Source organism: Natator depressus, chromosome 7 (assembly GCF_965152275.1).
Source record: "Natator depressus isolate rNatDep1 chromosome 7, rNatDep2.hap1, whole genome shotgun sequence".
Taxonomy (NCBI): Eukaryota; Metazoa; Chordata; order Testudines; family Cheloniidae; genus Natator; species Natator depressus.
This window is the reverse complement of record NC_134240.1, coordinates 25300111-25316581: the sequence shown is the minus strand read 5'-3', so window position 1 is coordinate 25316581 and position 16471 is coordinate 25300111. Positions and strand designations below refer to the sequence as shown.

At 40.3% G+C, this 16471-nt stretch overlaps 1 protein-coding gene across 1 annotated transcript in view; it reads right to left on the bottom strand.

Moving 5' to 3' along the window:
- Positions 1-16471, bottom strand: part of ARHGEF3 (Rho guanine nucleotide exchange factor 3) — a 317845-nt gene that overhangs the window by 199271 nt on the left and 102103 nt on the right. The gene's annotated exons all lie outside the window — the stretch shown is intronic.

The following is a 16471-nucleotide window of genomic DNA, read 5'->3' as shown; positions in this document are numbered from 1 at the left end:
AACGACACTGTTTTGCTGCTATAATCAATGTGATTAAGATAATCACTAGTAAGTTTTACTAGAATGGGCAGGACTGTTGTGGCTCTGAGGTTCCCCAGTTATAGGAGAAAATGCACAGTACATGTGGGAGAGGGATGATTGTAGACTTTTGACAATGATGTTGTGCTTTTTTTTTGGCTTCCAAAATGTCTTCATTAGTGCCAAGTGTACATGCTTCGGTCAAGAAAACAAAGCAGACTGTAGCTATTTATTGGGGGGCTTTTAAAATATATATATTTCATTGTAAACCTTGATTAACAAAGGTTTTGAAAGGTCCTCATGAAAGAGGCAGGGTAGTTAACTGGGAACTCCTAAGCCAGCAGAAATTGAGCAATAGCGAGCAAAGATCCTGAGAGTATAGAAGCGCTGATGAAGTGAGGCCTCAAAATAAGATTTTGAAAAGGGCCCAAGTTCTGTAGGAAAGAAACTGTGCAGGAACTTCACTTGAGCTTACTTTTAGCCATTCTGAGCTCACTAGTTCTACAGAACTGAAGCTAGAAGCTTCATTCCTGCTGATCTTAGTTGACCCACAGGAATGGAACTTTGGTCAGTTCCTTTGGGAACTATACAGCCTTCACTTGACTTGAGTTTGGAAAATAGTGATTGCACTGTTTTAAGAAAACATTGTGTTATGCTATTGCTGCTTTTAATGTACCAGATAATACACCCAGGCTACCTCAGTGACACAGAATTGCAAATTGAATAGCAGTCTTGAAATTTCAGACTTGTGACCCTCATCCTGCAAGATCTCCATGTGCACGTTCACCCCTCCCCCGCATTGAGATCAGTAGAAGCTCTGCTTTTGAAGGACTCATGAGATTAGGTCCCAGTCTAAAGATCAGATCAGCGGACTACCTCCTTGAGAGTTTTTCCATCTGGATGCTAACAAATTTCTTCTCAGGTGGGAAGAAAGATTGTTTAAAACACAATTCTCATCAATAAATCTCCAGGCTATCCTAGCTCATGTACTATTATTTTATAAAATATTCCAGTATTTGCATAAAATTAAATGTATTATCCCTCATTAACATTTAGAACATTGTCTCATTGTCTATCATTTAAAATCATATATTCTTTAAGCATACAACAGATAAATCCCCTGAGCACTTTTTTTGCCAAGTTATCAGAACACAGCCCCTAATTTTGCTCAGTATCATTTGTATATGTATTTCTGTGTGCCTTCTTTAGGTCAAACAACCGATTAAATGCACACATGCAATGGACATCTGCATGTAATTTATGTGAACAAATTTGGATCCACAATCCACTGATCCTGCTGTTTTAATGCCTCATCAAAAGGGAGGGAAAAGATCATGTCTTCTGGAAAAACACATTTAATGTGAAATATTTTCTTGTTTTATATTCAAAGGCTAACTCAAAATCAAAAACATGAAGCTATCAGAAGTGAGTCAATGAACCCGTCTATAGCAGCTGAGGATCTGGATCATTATATTCTTAAGATTTTTATATTCTGATTAATATGACTTATGGAATTTGGAGATGTTCTAAAGCATACTAATGTTAATATCCCAACTCTACAAATGTCTAAAATAAGGAGAACAGTGGGAGATCTTGGTTGTGGCTAAACGTAATTAAATTTGCAGGAGTCAGATACATTGAATATGGCTGAGCAAAAGTTAAAAAGTGTTTTTAAAAGGTAGGCTCTTTGAACCATACTGTTTCTACTGATCATTTGATGAACAATAGGAAAATCATTTGACGAACAATATTTTGTTATCTCTGACAAACATCTTCTTTTACAATAAATTACTTTTAACAAGTGATATATTGCTTATTTCCCATGGCCCCCCATCTTCACTCCACTTATTTTAATTTCTTCTTATTTGCTCAGAACATCAAATACAGGCTTGTTTTTCAGAGCTTTATATACTTCTAACAGACAGGAATATCAAAAAGAATTTGAGTTGGGCAGAAAGCTCAGGACTACTAAACTTTATTTCACATTTTAAGAAGACAAAAACTGACACATATGGGTAAGAGCGCCTCAGTTAACTGTAAGACCTTGATCTTTTATCAGCTTAAATGATAGGCTTCTGCTGAATGCAGAGGAAGGAGACAGGCTGCGAAACTGCTAAATTGATATCAATCAGCAAAGAAGTCATTTGAAAATGAGAATCACCGCTTCATTTTCCTTTTGACGTATAGACGGATACAAAATTGAAAGGTTAAAAAAATGCCATAGGAAGTTTTCTGACATTTAGGCCAAGACTTTCAAAAATGACTTATGATTTTAGTCACTTCAGTTTTGGAGTATCCAATTTGAAACATCTCAAAGGGGCCTTATTTCCAGGGAGTGATGTTCAGTACTTTATGAAAAATCAGGTCCCCTTGAGGTGTCTCAAGTTGGGCATCTAGAAATTGAGACACCCAAAATCACGGATCACTTTTGCACAGCCTGACCTTAATTTTAAGAAAAATGTTTTTGAACAGACCTATATATATATATATGAAGGCTAAAAGTAGGAAAAGCTTTCCACAACATCATCTGCAAAGTGGATTGTAAAGAATAATTATTTACAGGAGCATGAACTATTGTAGCATTTTGCACACTAAAACGCAAGTTACTAACTGCAAAATTTCTCTCCCCCATTACCTTCTAAAAATCTTTTGACACTGTTAACAAGAGTTCCCTCAACAGAAATCTTTAGGAACATGCAAATATTTCAAAATTTTAAGTAAATCCTCCATGTGAACTTCATCTCAACAATTTTTTATCTTTGGGGTATAGCTTCATACATTATTGAACCAAAAGAAATACCAGTAGATTAAATTGCTTCTAGCACACAAATGAACTCTTGTGCTTGCTACACATCCCCTCAAGAATGATGCCTGATGTGTAGTCTCAGCCAGATCACAGTTACCCTGTTTGTTTCTTGAACCAATGAACTGGTGCAGGAAGAACTCTGTTCTGTGAAGTGAAGTTCTACTGTAGATTTGCTTCCACTGAATAGTGCTGGCTAAACATCAAACATCTTAAGGGTCTAGTGTTGCAAAATGAAAGATTATAATAAGAGGTCTAGATGCGTGCACAAATCAGTTTAACGCAGACAAAAGCAACCAAGATAGGCAGACTCCAGAAACAGGACAGAATGAGACTTCCCTGACTGCAGTCGTATGGCAAAGTAACCTTAAAACACAGTTAAATTTAATGTATTCTCCTTGTTATTTTAAATTCTTATAGTCATTACCAGCTTTTCCTTACAACAGATATGCTGAAGTAACTAAATAAAATCAACAGAGAAGCTAATTTTAAAATATTTCTGTGATCCTCAAAAGAACAAACCTTTTTAAAGTCTTATGAATTTTATAAGAGTTAAATTGCAAGAAAGCTGAAGTAGGCATGCAGGCAGGGACTATAAAATCATTTCCTGGTAACACTCAGATTTCCTTATACCACTTCCTGGCGACCACAACATGTAAACACTTAACCTTGCGATATCTGTGCTCCTTTATGTACTGATATAATACAAAAAAGATGAATATAAGTATATTACAAGGCCAAAGAGTAAATCTGAAATTTTGCTGCATATACAGCCAGCAGAAAATTAAAATGAGAATATGTAACTTAGACAATTGAATAACCTAGTTATACTATGGATTGTGGTTTTGTAGTATTATTATTATTGTATTATTATCTGAATTATATGCCAGTTCTTAAATATTTCATATGAAGTTCCAATACATGTCTTATGAAATTCAGTGTTACATTTCCAAAAGGTATTGAAAGAGTTATTCTGGATTTTTTAGCAATATAATTTTTTACATTACATGGAGCAAATCCTGCCTGAAAAAAAAAAAACAAACAAAACACATTTATAATTTCCAATGCAGTTCTGTCACAGAATGATAGTATATGTCCCAGTGTTTGTACACTGAAATTTTGTAGGATAAGCTATTGAAGCCAAAAATGCATTTGTAGAACGTAGTTAAATCTCGATTTTTCTTTAAGACACATGATGCATACTGATGTGTACACTGGCAAATTAGCTGCAGCAGCACATAAGTATATGCACATGCATATCAAAAGTTGCGAGGTCCCAATCCATCAGAAAATAGATTCCAAGACATTTGACTCAGCTCAAGGTAAGGGCACAGCAGTGAAAAATACTCCTAAAAAAGAATGCATCGCTGTGTAATTGCAAATAAAGCTTTTCACCGCTACCCCCTTTCAAACAGTGAGGTTGTCCTTGGCCCAACCAATCACTGAACACTGCAGAAGAATAAAAGAAGGGAGGTTTCAGAAAGAAATATTAAACTATTATATCTTCAGTGCAAATGAAAAGTGTTGGATTAACAGTGCTGGATACTTTGAGCTCTTCTACACAGTCTCTCAGCCCGACATGGGCCGATCATCTCTAGGGATGAAAGGGTAGTTCAGCCTCCACAGCCATACAATCTTCAGCAACTCTGATTGGCAGCTTCAACAAAAAGGCCAATGTGTGTCTCTTCCGACGGTGGTTTTTGTTATACAGACATTTGTCCATTGGGAATTGGATTGAAATGACCAAATTGTTTCACATAGGTACTTTTAAAACAGACTGCCTCCATTCATTAGTTTCTGAATCAATACAGGCTGACAACACAGAACAAACTGCTATTTACCTACTCTACAAAAGTCAATATAAGTCATCGCTCTTGCATGTTTTCTGCAGCTAGTCAGCAAATGGCTTGCTATCTGTCAACCTGAGATCTCTGCATGTCATCAATGTCAACGAGCTCCAACAGCATCCACTTGACATTCAAGTTAGTCATTTTCCGTGGGGACATCTTCCATATGTACTGCAGCAATGAAGGAAAATATGGCTTGAGTGCCCACATTTATACAAATGTGTACATTATCAAAGAAGAGGGGAACAAAAGAACAGAATCAAATTTCAAGGGGCTAATACCACAAAAGTTTGAACTCAAGAAATCACAAATAGATAAAATCAAGATACACAAACTTATGAAGATTGCTGTCTCGTCACCTGTGGAGCTAGAATTGCTGATTAGTGGAATACAGCACTAGAACATTAGTTTTCTTTTTATAAAACTAGTTAACACCAGCATTCCACAACAAATTCTCAGAAACATACTGCCCAAATAGCAGACAAAAGTAGTTAATACACCACTGTCATGTTTAGTTGTGTGTTAGGGCTTGGCTACACTTGCAAGTTAGAGCACATTAAATCAGCCCCAGGTGCCCTAACTCCTGAGGTGTCCACACTGGCAAGGCACTTAGAGCGCCTGAACTCTGCAGCTGGAGCGCTCCTAGTAATCCACCTCCATGAGAAGCATAAAGCTTGCTGTGACCTGGCTGAAATGCCCCGGGTGTCAGTGTGGATGACGTGTTGTATGACTGTGCTGTGATTGGCCTCTGGAAATGTCCCAAAATCCCCTGAAGTCAAGTGGCCACTCTGGTCATTGTTTTGAACTTGGCTTCAGGCATGCGGATATCCCCTTTCAAAGCTCCGTTTCTGAAAGCCGGCATGCTTATCTGCTCCGGGACAAAGCAAACCATTACTGTGGAATGTTGCTGCTGCGGAGGCAGAGGTGTGTGTGTGTGTGTGTGTGTGTGTGTGTGAGAGAGAGAAGCGGAGGGGGTCTGCTGCTGTCTGAACTTACAAGACAGCATGCTGACACACTCTCTGCCCCCCAGAACACACTGTCTCTCCCCTCAAATACACACAACACACTCCCTGTCACAGTCCACCACCACCCCCATTTGAAAAGCACACTGCAGCCACTTGCACACTGGGATAGCTACCACAATGCACTGCTCTCTGTGGCGTTGCAAGAGCTGTTAATGCGGCTATGCCACTGCGCTTGCAGCTGACAGTGTAAACACATGGCAGCACTTTCCCTGCCTCGGTCTCTGAAGGCTGCAAGTGTAGCCAAGCCCTTAGAGAGAGACAGTGATCAAAATCCCTCTGAAGTCTTGGGCAAGATACTAAACTTCTGTGTCTTAGTTTCCTCACTTGTAAAAAGAGGATAATACTTCCACAGACATACAGGTATGGTGTTATTAGTCTGTAAAGTGCTTTGATTGCTTGCTATATCTATATTTTAGGCAGTCTACTGTCAGCTTGTGTACATCTGGTGCTACTCAGACTTTCCCAAACAGCAGAAGAGTGAGAGTAAAGACACTCTAGCCCAGTGGTTCTCAAAGCTGGTCTGCCGCTTGTTCAGGGAAAGCCCCTGGTGGGCCGGGCCGGTTTGTTTACCTGCCGCGTGCACAGGTTCAGCCAATCGTGGCTCCCACCGGCCACGGTTCACTGTTCCAGGCCAATGGGAGCTGTGGGAAGGGTGGCAGGTCGACATCCCTCGACCTGCGCCACTTCCTGCAGCGGCAAACCGCAGCCAGTGGGAGCCACAGTCGGCCGAACCTGTGGATGTGACAGGTAAACAAACTGGCCTGGCCTGCTAGAGGCTTTCCCTGAACAGGAGGTGGACCGGCTTTGAGAACCACTGCTCTAGCCTGTTCCACTGGAGCTATTCAGAACCCTGCAGCAAAGTGCAGGAACTGAAAAGAATCATGTCTATTTCAGGTTTCAGAGTAGCAGCCCTGTTAGTCTGTATCTGAAAAAAAAACAAACAAAAAAAAAACAGAAGTACTTGTGGCACTAACAAATTTATTAGAGTGTAAGCTTTCGTGGGCTACAGCCCACTTCATCGGATGCACTGAATGGAACATATAAGAAGATATATATATATATATACACACACACACACACACACACACACACACATACAGAGAAGGTGGAATTTGCCATACAAACTGTAAGAGGCTAATTAATTAAGATGAGCTATTATCAGCAGGAGAAAACAAAATTTTGTAGTGTTAATCAAGATGGCCCATTTAGACAGTTGACAAGAAGGTGTGAGGATACTTAACATGTGGAAACAGATTCAATATGTGTAATAACCCAGCCACGCCCAGTCTCTATTCAAACCCAAGTTAATGGTATCTAGTTTGCATATTAATTCAAGCTCAGCAGTTTCTCGTTGGAGTCATTTTTGAAGCTTTTCTGTTGCAGAATTACCACCCTTAAGTCTTCTACTGAGTGGCCAGAGAGGTTGAAGTGTTCACCTACCGGTTTTTGAATGTTCTGATTCCTGATGTCAGATTTGTGTCCATTTATTCTTTTGCGTAGAGACTGTCCTGTTTGGCTAATGTACATGGCAGAGGGGCACTGCTGGCACATATCACATTGGTAGATGCGCAGGTGAACGAGCCCCTGATGGCGTGGCTAATGTGATTAGGTCCTATGATGGTGTCACTTGAATAAATATGTGGACAGAGTTGGCATCGGGCTTTGTTGCAAGGATAGGTTCCTGGGTTAGTGTTTTTGTTGTGTGGTGTGTGGTTGCTGGAAAGTATTTGCTTCAGGTTGGGGGGCTATCTGTAAGCGAGGACTGGTCTGTCTCCCAAGATCTGTGAGAGTGAGGGATCATTTTTTCAGGATAGTCTGATGATGCACTGGAGAGGTTTTAGAAGGGGGCTGAAGGTGACAGCTAGTGGTGTTCTGTTATTTTCTTTGTTGAGCCTGTCCTGTAGTTGATGACTTCTGGGTACTCTTCTGGCTCTGTCAATCAGTTTTTTCACTTCAGCAGGTGGCTATTATAGTTTTAAGAATGCTTGATAGAGATCTTGTAGGTGTTTGTCTCTGTCTGAGGGGTTGGAGCAAATGCGATTGTATCGTAGAGCTTGGCTGTAGACAATGGATCGTGTGGTATGTCCTGGATGGAAGCTGGAGGCACTTAGGTAAGTATAGCGGTCAGTAGGTTTCCGGTATAGGGTGGTGTTTATGTGACAATCGCTTATTAGCACAGTAGTGTCCAGGAAATGGACCGCTTGTGTGGATTGGTCTAGGCTGCGGTTGATGGTGGGATGGAAATTGTTGAAATCATGGTGGAATTCCTCAAGGGCTTCTTTTCCATGGGTCCAGATGATGCAGATGTCATCAATGTAGCGCAAGTAGAGTAGGGGCATTAGGGAACGAGAGCTAAGGAAGCGCTGTTCTAAGTCAGCCATAAATATGTTGGCATACTGTGGGGCCATACGGGTACCCATAGCAGTGCCGCTGATTTGAAGGTATACATTGTCCCCAAATGTGAAATAGTTATGGGTGAGGACAAGTCACAAAGTTCAGCCACCCGGTTTGCCGTGACATTCTCGGGGATACTGTTCCTGATGGCTTGTAGTCCATCTTTGTGTGGAATGTTGGTGTAGAGGGCTTCTACATCCATAGTGGCCAGGATGGTGTTTTCTGAAAGATCACCGATGGATTGTAGTTTCCTCAGGAAATCAGTGGTGTCTCGAAGATAGCTGGGATTGCTGGTAGCGTAGGGCCTGAGGAGAGAGTCCACATAGCCAGACAATCCTGTTGTCAGGGTGCCAATGCCTGAGATGAATGGGCGTCCAGGATTTCCAGGTTTATGGATCTTGGGTAGCAAATAGAATACCCCTGGTTGGGGTTCTAGGCATGTGTCTGCACAGATCTGCTCCTGTGCTTTTTCAGGGAGTTTCCTGAGCAGATGGTGTCGTTTCTTTTGGTCATCCTCAATGGGATCAGGGGATAATAGCCTGTAGAATGTGGAGTTAGAGAGCTGCCTAGCAGCCTCTTGTTCATATTCAAACTGATTCATGATGATGACAGCACCTCCTTTGTCAGCCTTTTTGATTATGATGTCAGAGTTGTTCCTGAGGCTGTTGATGGCGTTGTGTTCAGCATGGCTGAGGTTATGGGGCAAGTGATGCTGCTTTTCCACAATTTCAGACAGTGCACGTTGACAGAAGCAATCTATGTAGAAGTCCAGTCTGTTGTTTCGACCTCCAGGAGGAGTCCATGCAGAATCCTTCTTTTTGTAGTGTTGGTAGGAAGGATTCTGTGGGTTAGTATGTTGTTCAGAGATGTGTTGGAAATATTCTTTGAGTCGGAGACGTCGAAAGTAGGATTCTAGGTCACAACAGAACTGTATCATGTTTGTGGGCCTGGAGGGACAAAAGGAGAGGCCCCGAGAAAGGACAGACTCTTCTGCCGGGCTAAGAGTATAACTGGAAAGATTAACAATATTGTTGGGTGGGTTAAGAGGGTTATTGGGGGTTATTGTTGTGGTTCCTTGTGACATGTAACAGTTTAGATAGTTTAGTGTCCTTTTTCCTTTGTAGAGAAGCAAAGTTGTGCTGTCAATGGCTTGTCTAGTTTTTGTAAAATCTATCCATGAGGAAGTTTGTGTGGAAGGTTGGTTTTTTATGAGAGTATCCACTTTTGAGAGCTCATTCTTAATCTTTCCCTGTTTGCTGTACAGGATGTTGATCAGGTGGTTTTGCAGTTTCTTTGAGAGCGTGTGGCACAATCTCTCAGTGATATGTAGATTGCAATGGATTTTTTACCTTTAGTCCTTTTGGTATGATGTCCATCTGTTTGCATTTGGAAAGGAAGATGATGTCTGTCTGTATCCATACGAGTCTATTTCACTTTACTACTACGTAGTAAAAGTAGGGGCATTAGCAGAGGCAGGCACTGAAGCTATTAACAAAAGGCTGGAGAACATGAAAATGCTGTGACTCACAGGATTCTCCTTGCAGCAGCCAGGAAGTTGGGAGATATGGGTAAAGTAATGGAGATCCATATCCCCACTCCCGCAGGACATAAGCCTCTGGGATATGATAGCAGAAAAGAGAGAGTGCTCCTTCTCAGGTGAGTAGAGGCTTCAGATGGAACCACCAAACCAGGTTCAGGAAAAGCACTCTAATAAGAATCCCAGCTTCTTTCCTTTTCCCAGAATCTGGGGGAACTGACCTTGTTTTGGGGGGGGCGGGGGGTAAGGTGGCAATCTATCATTTTTCATATTGTCCACTGGCTAGTAGGAGTCTGACACATTATGTTAACCCTGGATATTCAATAAAGTCACCTTGAAAGTTTTTGTTCATCATTTCACAAGAAATTGTCATTCAGTTAAATATAAATGAAGTATCTGTCTGTATATGTTATCTTGCTTGCTTTTTTTTTAATTTTGAAGTTATAATTCACTTGAAACAGAGTGCAATATATGAAAGCTAATAAAATAAGCAGGGCAATTCAGTATAAGAATCAAGCTGCAAAGCAGTTTAAACTTGAAATAACTTGGCTTTCATGTTATCAACAATGGTTTAGCAACTCTCAATAGCCACAAAACAGTACAGTGAGGTAATAAAAGCATATCAAAAACAAGGGAAATGTAGGAGGACCATAAGTGATGGCACGTTGATTTCTGTTCTGGTTTTGTTAAGCTTTATAAGTGGATGCTTTCGGTAACACTTCTGAAGAGAATATTGGTTTATGGAATGATAAACCTAATTTTTTCAGTATTAAGTGTTCATTTTGTATCAAATTTACTAGGCTTCTAAGTTTACTTTTAAGGCAAAGTCAAGATTCATATATTCCAAGATCAGAAGACATTATTGTGATCTTCTAGTCTGACCTCCTGTATAACACAGGCCAAAGAACTTCCCCAAAATAATTCCTAGAGCAGACCTTTTAGAAAAACATCTAATCTTGATTTTAAAATTGTGATGGAGAAACCACCACAACCATTGGTACATTGTTCTCAATGTTAATAATTAACACCTTATTTCTAGTCTGAATTTGTCAAGCTTTAATTTCCAGTTGTTGGATCATGTTATACCTTTCTCTGATAGACTGAATAGCTCATTATTAAATATTTGCTCCTCATGTACATACTTACAGTCTGTAATTAAGTCACCCTTTAACCTTCTTTAAGATAAATAGACTGAGCTCCTTGAGTCTGTCACTATAAGGCAGGTTTTCTAATCCTTTAATCATCCTTGTGGCTCTTCTCTGAACCCTCTTCCAAATTATCGACATCCTTCTTTAATTGTGGACAGAGTATTCCAGCAGGGGTAGCACTAGTGCCAAATACAGAGGTCAAATAACCTTTGTACTCCTACTCGAGATCTTATGAGGAGTAACATTCTTACCCACCCACCCACAAAATCCAGTACTTAAAAATATTATTTTCCTTGAACTGTTTCCAAAATGAGTTTCCTCCAAAAGCCCAGCTCTCTTGGGAATAAAATAAGCTTCTAGCAAACATGGGAGATATCTAAAGTCCACTGACCTTCTCCTCAAAATTTTTTTTAACAATGAATGCAAAAATAGTAAATTTGGGATAATTTCAATTTAAATTCAAAATTATTCTCAGATTTTTGCTGATTTTTTTATTTTAATCAAAAACCATGTCAACAAACCTAAATGCTCTATCCTGACCTTTATGAAGCCTACCTGAGTGATCACCTCTCTTCCTATGCCATACTGCCACAAATGTGGCCAGCAGGTGTTTCCAACCTAGATCCCCCTTATTATAAAACAGGAGGTACAGTGGGTCACGGGTCTGAGATGCTGGAATTTGCTTGCCCTGTCCCAGTCCAAAATAGCCTGAATTTGGTGGCCTTCTCGGTACATTGCAAAATATATTTGTTTGATAGGTTTTTGACATGTCTGAGAGTATGCATCCGGTAATGATGAAGAGTTGGGAAAGTTTTTGTAGGTGTCTGAGTTTCTACTGAAATTATTATTTATTTGTATTACTGTAGTACCTATGACCCCAGTCACAGATCAAGAAATGATTGTGTTAGGCTCTGTGCAAACACAGACCTAAAAGATGGTCCCCACACCAAACAGCTTGCAAGCTAAGACAAGAGACAACAGATTGATACAGATAAATCAATGGGGGAGTACAAGGAAACAATGAGATAGTATTGGTCAACATGATAGGCAGTGGTCTTGGTACACCAGTGGCCTAATGGTTGTCAAGATTTTTGTAGGCATCACAGCAGAGTATAGTTTTAAAGAGGGATTTGAAGAAGGATATTGAGGTAGTTTTGAAAATGTTTATGGAGAGCTCCTTCTAACCATGAAGGGTAACATGGGAGAAAGTGTACTCCTGACGGAATTCTGTGCCACTGCACATGTGCAGGATTTATGTCCTCCACAGATTTCTTTGCTTCCTGCAGAAAAATGACTTTCTGATAGGGAAGTCCTCCCACCGAGCCTCAGCCCCCCTGCACTTAGAACTTCCCTGATGAGCTCCACTCCCGCTGCACCTGGACCTCCCCAATGAGCCATCCACACCTGGATACTCAACCCTCTGAGCCCCCAACTAGCTACACCTGGAGTCCCACTCCACTGAGCACCACTCCCTCAGCATCTGGACCCCTACTGAGCCCCCCACACCCAGACACCCCTGCTGAGCTCTATCCCCCCGATACCCAGACCTCGGGCCCCATTGAGCCCCAACTACCTTCACCTGGAGCCCCCTGCAGAGTCCCATTACTGTTGCACCTAGAGCCCCTGCCCCAACAAGCCCCTGTGCATCCAGATCCCCCCATACCCAGATTCCCCACTGAACCACTCGTACCCAGATTGTCCCACACAGAACCCTTTCAACCCACACCTGGATCCCCACCCCCCATTAAGTCCCTCCACACTTGGATCCTGCCTTCCCACACTTAGTGCACCTGGCATGGAGGGGCAGGGCCCTGGAGTGCTTCTGGGACAGGCCCAGTCCTTGTGCTGTGTCAGGGTTGGGTGCAGCTTCACCACCGAGTCCATGTCAAAGGGGGAGCTGCACAGTGATCTCCAACCTCTGTGCAGCCAGTGGCCTGTGCTCCCCAATGCCATGCTGGAGCCTCCACATTTATTTGACAAATGTTAAAATATTGTGTTCAGAATTTTTAATTTTTGAGCATAGAATGCCCTCAGGAATAAAAGTACAAAGGTTCTGCTGGAATTTTATTATATATTTAATGACATATTAGGTTCCTACAGCCTTGGATAGTTGTCTATTTTATTATTTGAAATCTGAAGAAATAAAATAAAAATTTTTGCTCAAGGCTTTTATCCAGACCTCACTGAAATGAATGGAAGGCTCTCTCTCTATTCACTTTAATAAGATTTAGTTTAGGGATTTAAAACCTGATCCAAGACGACCACAAAATTAGTAAACTATATTTTTTTAAAAAAATCAAGAAGAAATACAATGTAATTAGAAATGGGCCTGGCCACTTTCAGTTTCACATAGCTGGAAGAAAGACTGTGAGAGAGACTTGTCAAGAGATGCAACTGACTGTTTATTAAAAGGCTCCCAGCTTGTGTATTTTTATAGACATATTAAAGTCAATGAATAATCTACTTCACAGTTTCTGTTACCCCTACACATAGTGAGTACTACTTTAGGCTGTGTATGTGCAGAGTTCAGTGCAAGATTGGGGCCTAATCTACCCATATGCCAATTAAAATCCATGAGAATACTTATGGTGCATGAGTAAAATGGTACTAAGAAGTTAAAGACAGGATTATCTCACTCCCCACCCTTAAATAGGATTTGCATAAAGCGGGAGTCCTTTGTTTCCTAGCTGACCCCCCTTCCTTTACAGTGTAAAGTTACAAGAAGTTCAAGGTAATGTTTTAGTATCAGGTGACAAGACCACCTGACTCTGTAGGGCCCTTGTAGCCATTCTTCACAGGCTGACCCACATGTTCACATAAGACTAAGTTGTTTTTGTTTTTTTTTTTTTTTTTTACAGTCCATTGTCCTTGTTGATGGGCCATCCGCCCTGTCTGGCTTTTCCATTGTTGTACCTGAAGTGCTGGCAGTGGGCGTCACCCAAAGTAGCACAGTTGAAATAGATACATAGCCAATATTCCTAATTTCAGATACAGAAATGATACATATATACAAATAGGATAATAGCATTCAGTAAATCATAACCTATCCAATGATATCTCATATGAGCCATCTTGCATAAAGTATATCTCAGTTATGCCATATTCATATTATAAGCATATATTCATAAATATGGAATGACATCATAATTAGGTTCGTACAGTGCCTCACACAACGAGGCAGAAGCCTCTAGATGCTACCACAATACAAATGAATAAATATTATTAATAATAAATAATAATAATAATGATTTTGCTCTTATATCTTTTAAGGGGAACAGTTAACTGGATTTAGGCAGGAGCTCACATATTTTCATGCTGTGTGTTCCCTAATCCACAGAAGAATCTTTTCCTCATTGTGCTTTCTTGGGATGAGAGTTAAGCCTATCTAAAACATGGTATATTCTCATACTGGGATGTCTGAGAATGGGCCCTGATTCAAGGATGTCTTTATGTTTAGGATGAATACGAGGCATGAAACAAAGCACCAGCAAACTCCACAAAACACTTTCAGCCACTGAAATTCTCAGGGAAAGACTACATTTTATCTGCCCTCCCCTGTCAGCTTTACGAGCACCTACTGAGGGTTCCTTTGGACTTTCTTTTCTGTTCTGGTCCTTACAACATTATGCCAAGCATTCTGTCACAGTAAGATCTGTCTTCCTCAAAATGGAACCTGTGGAACTTCCCATTGAGAGGCAGTGGAGATAACACACAGGCATTTGCAACACAGGAACGCTTCTGAAGTTTTCTGCAAATGGTGCACTTGCAGCCTTTTAAAAATGTATTATCTATGCTCAATAAAGTTTTCCCCCAATTCCTTTTGATTAAAAATTCACTGTGTAGTCATAGTGTTAAACAGGAGCCACCAAGTCTGAAACTGGCCTGAGAGAGGAAGAAACAATTGAACTAGATAATGGAAGAGGCAGCTGGAGAAGGGAAGAGACAAACTTTGGAAGTGCCTAAATTGTGATTGACCAGTGACATCAATAGATTGGGTGGGTCCTATTTATAATGGTTGCACTGGCAACCGAGTCATCAAACTTTTTCAATTATGTGGTAAGAAAGGCAAGGTGGGTGTTAATATTGCATCTTTGAACAGGTTCCAGTAACACCAGCGTTCCTCTGACGCATCCCTGACTACCAGTTCTTCTAATATATAATTATCAGTCTAAAAATAGCTTAGTAACAATATGTTATAACCTAAACCATTAGAAAGTTTAAATTTGCAAACCAAGAAGAATCAAGTTCAACTTTTAAATGACCTGTATTTGAGTCATTTCATTAGTTTTAACCATTACAATGCAAGTTCCTGAACAAAGTCACAGGGGTGGCATTAGTCGTGACAATGTCTTCCCACACAATGTTCTCAAAGAGTAGCCACCAGAGGGAAAAAACCAAACACACACCAAGAAATGGACAGAGTTCAGTCTGAATTAAACTGAAGAGAGGTCAAGGTCATCTGCTATTGAACAAAGAAAATAGCAGTAATAACAGTGGGAGCACTAGGTAACACCCTATCTATAATTAAAGACAGGAAATCTGTTATATAACAGAACATGGCACTTAAATTGGGAGGGTGTCTAGCTCTATCTGCTGTATCACATGTTGCTTCAAAAGGTTAGTATCCTTTGTATGTGCAAAATAGAGGGGGTGACAGGTTTATAGCACGTACAGAACATTTTTACTATAAATAACAAGCCACACCCAAGACAAAAGTAAACCTAATTACAAAGCATTTTAAAAGCTTTTAAAAAGGTTCATGAGATAGTTACATGCAATGTCTGTGGAAGAGAAAATTGCACACCCAAAATAGATAATGCAACATACCAAGACAACCTTCTTAAAGGGATAGAAGACAATACTTTTTTCTTTATTAACAGAACTAAAAGAAAAACCTTACATAAAGTAACTGAGTATCAATAAACAGGAGGCTATCCCTCTGTTTTCATATGAAGTTTATATCATATTTGTATAACAGTAGCTCTATGGACCCAATTATATCAGGACTCCATTGTGCTAGGCACTGTACAAACACATAACAAAAGATAATTCTGGCTCTGAGGTGCTTACAGTCTAAAAGGCCTTTTATACGTATAAAAGAACTCAGATGTAATTAATGAACATCTGTAATTAGATCAATGTGATTTGATGGGGAAGAGTCAACATCGTTTTTGTAAAGGGAAATCATGCCTCACCAATCTCCTAGAATTCTTTGACAGGGTCACCAACCATGTGGGCAAGGGTGAGCCAATCGTTATAGTGAACTTAAATTTTCAGAAAGCCTTGGACAAAGGCCTTGGACAAAGTCCCTCACCAAAGGCTCTTAACCAAAGTAAGCTGTCATGGGATAAGAGGGAAGGTCCTCTTATGGATCAGTAATTGGTTAAAAGACAGGAAACAAAGGGTAGAAATAAATGGTCAGTTTTCAAAATGGGAAGACGTAAACAGTGATGTCCCCCAGGGGTCTTTACTGGGACCAGTCCTATTCATCATATTCATAAATGATCTGGAACAAGGAGTAAACAGTGAGATAGCTAAATTTGCAGATACTACTCAAGATAGTTAAGTCCAAAGCAGATTGTAAAGAATTACAAAGAGATCTCATAAAACTGGGTGACTGGGCAACAAAATGGCAGATGAAATTCAATGTTGGTAATGCACATTGGAAAACATAATCCCAACTATACATATAAAATGTT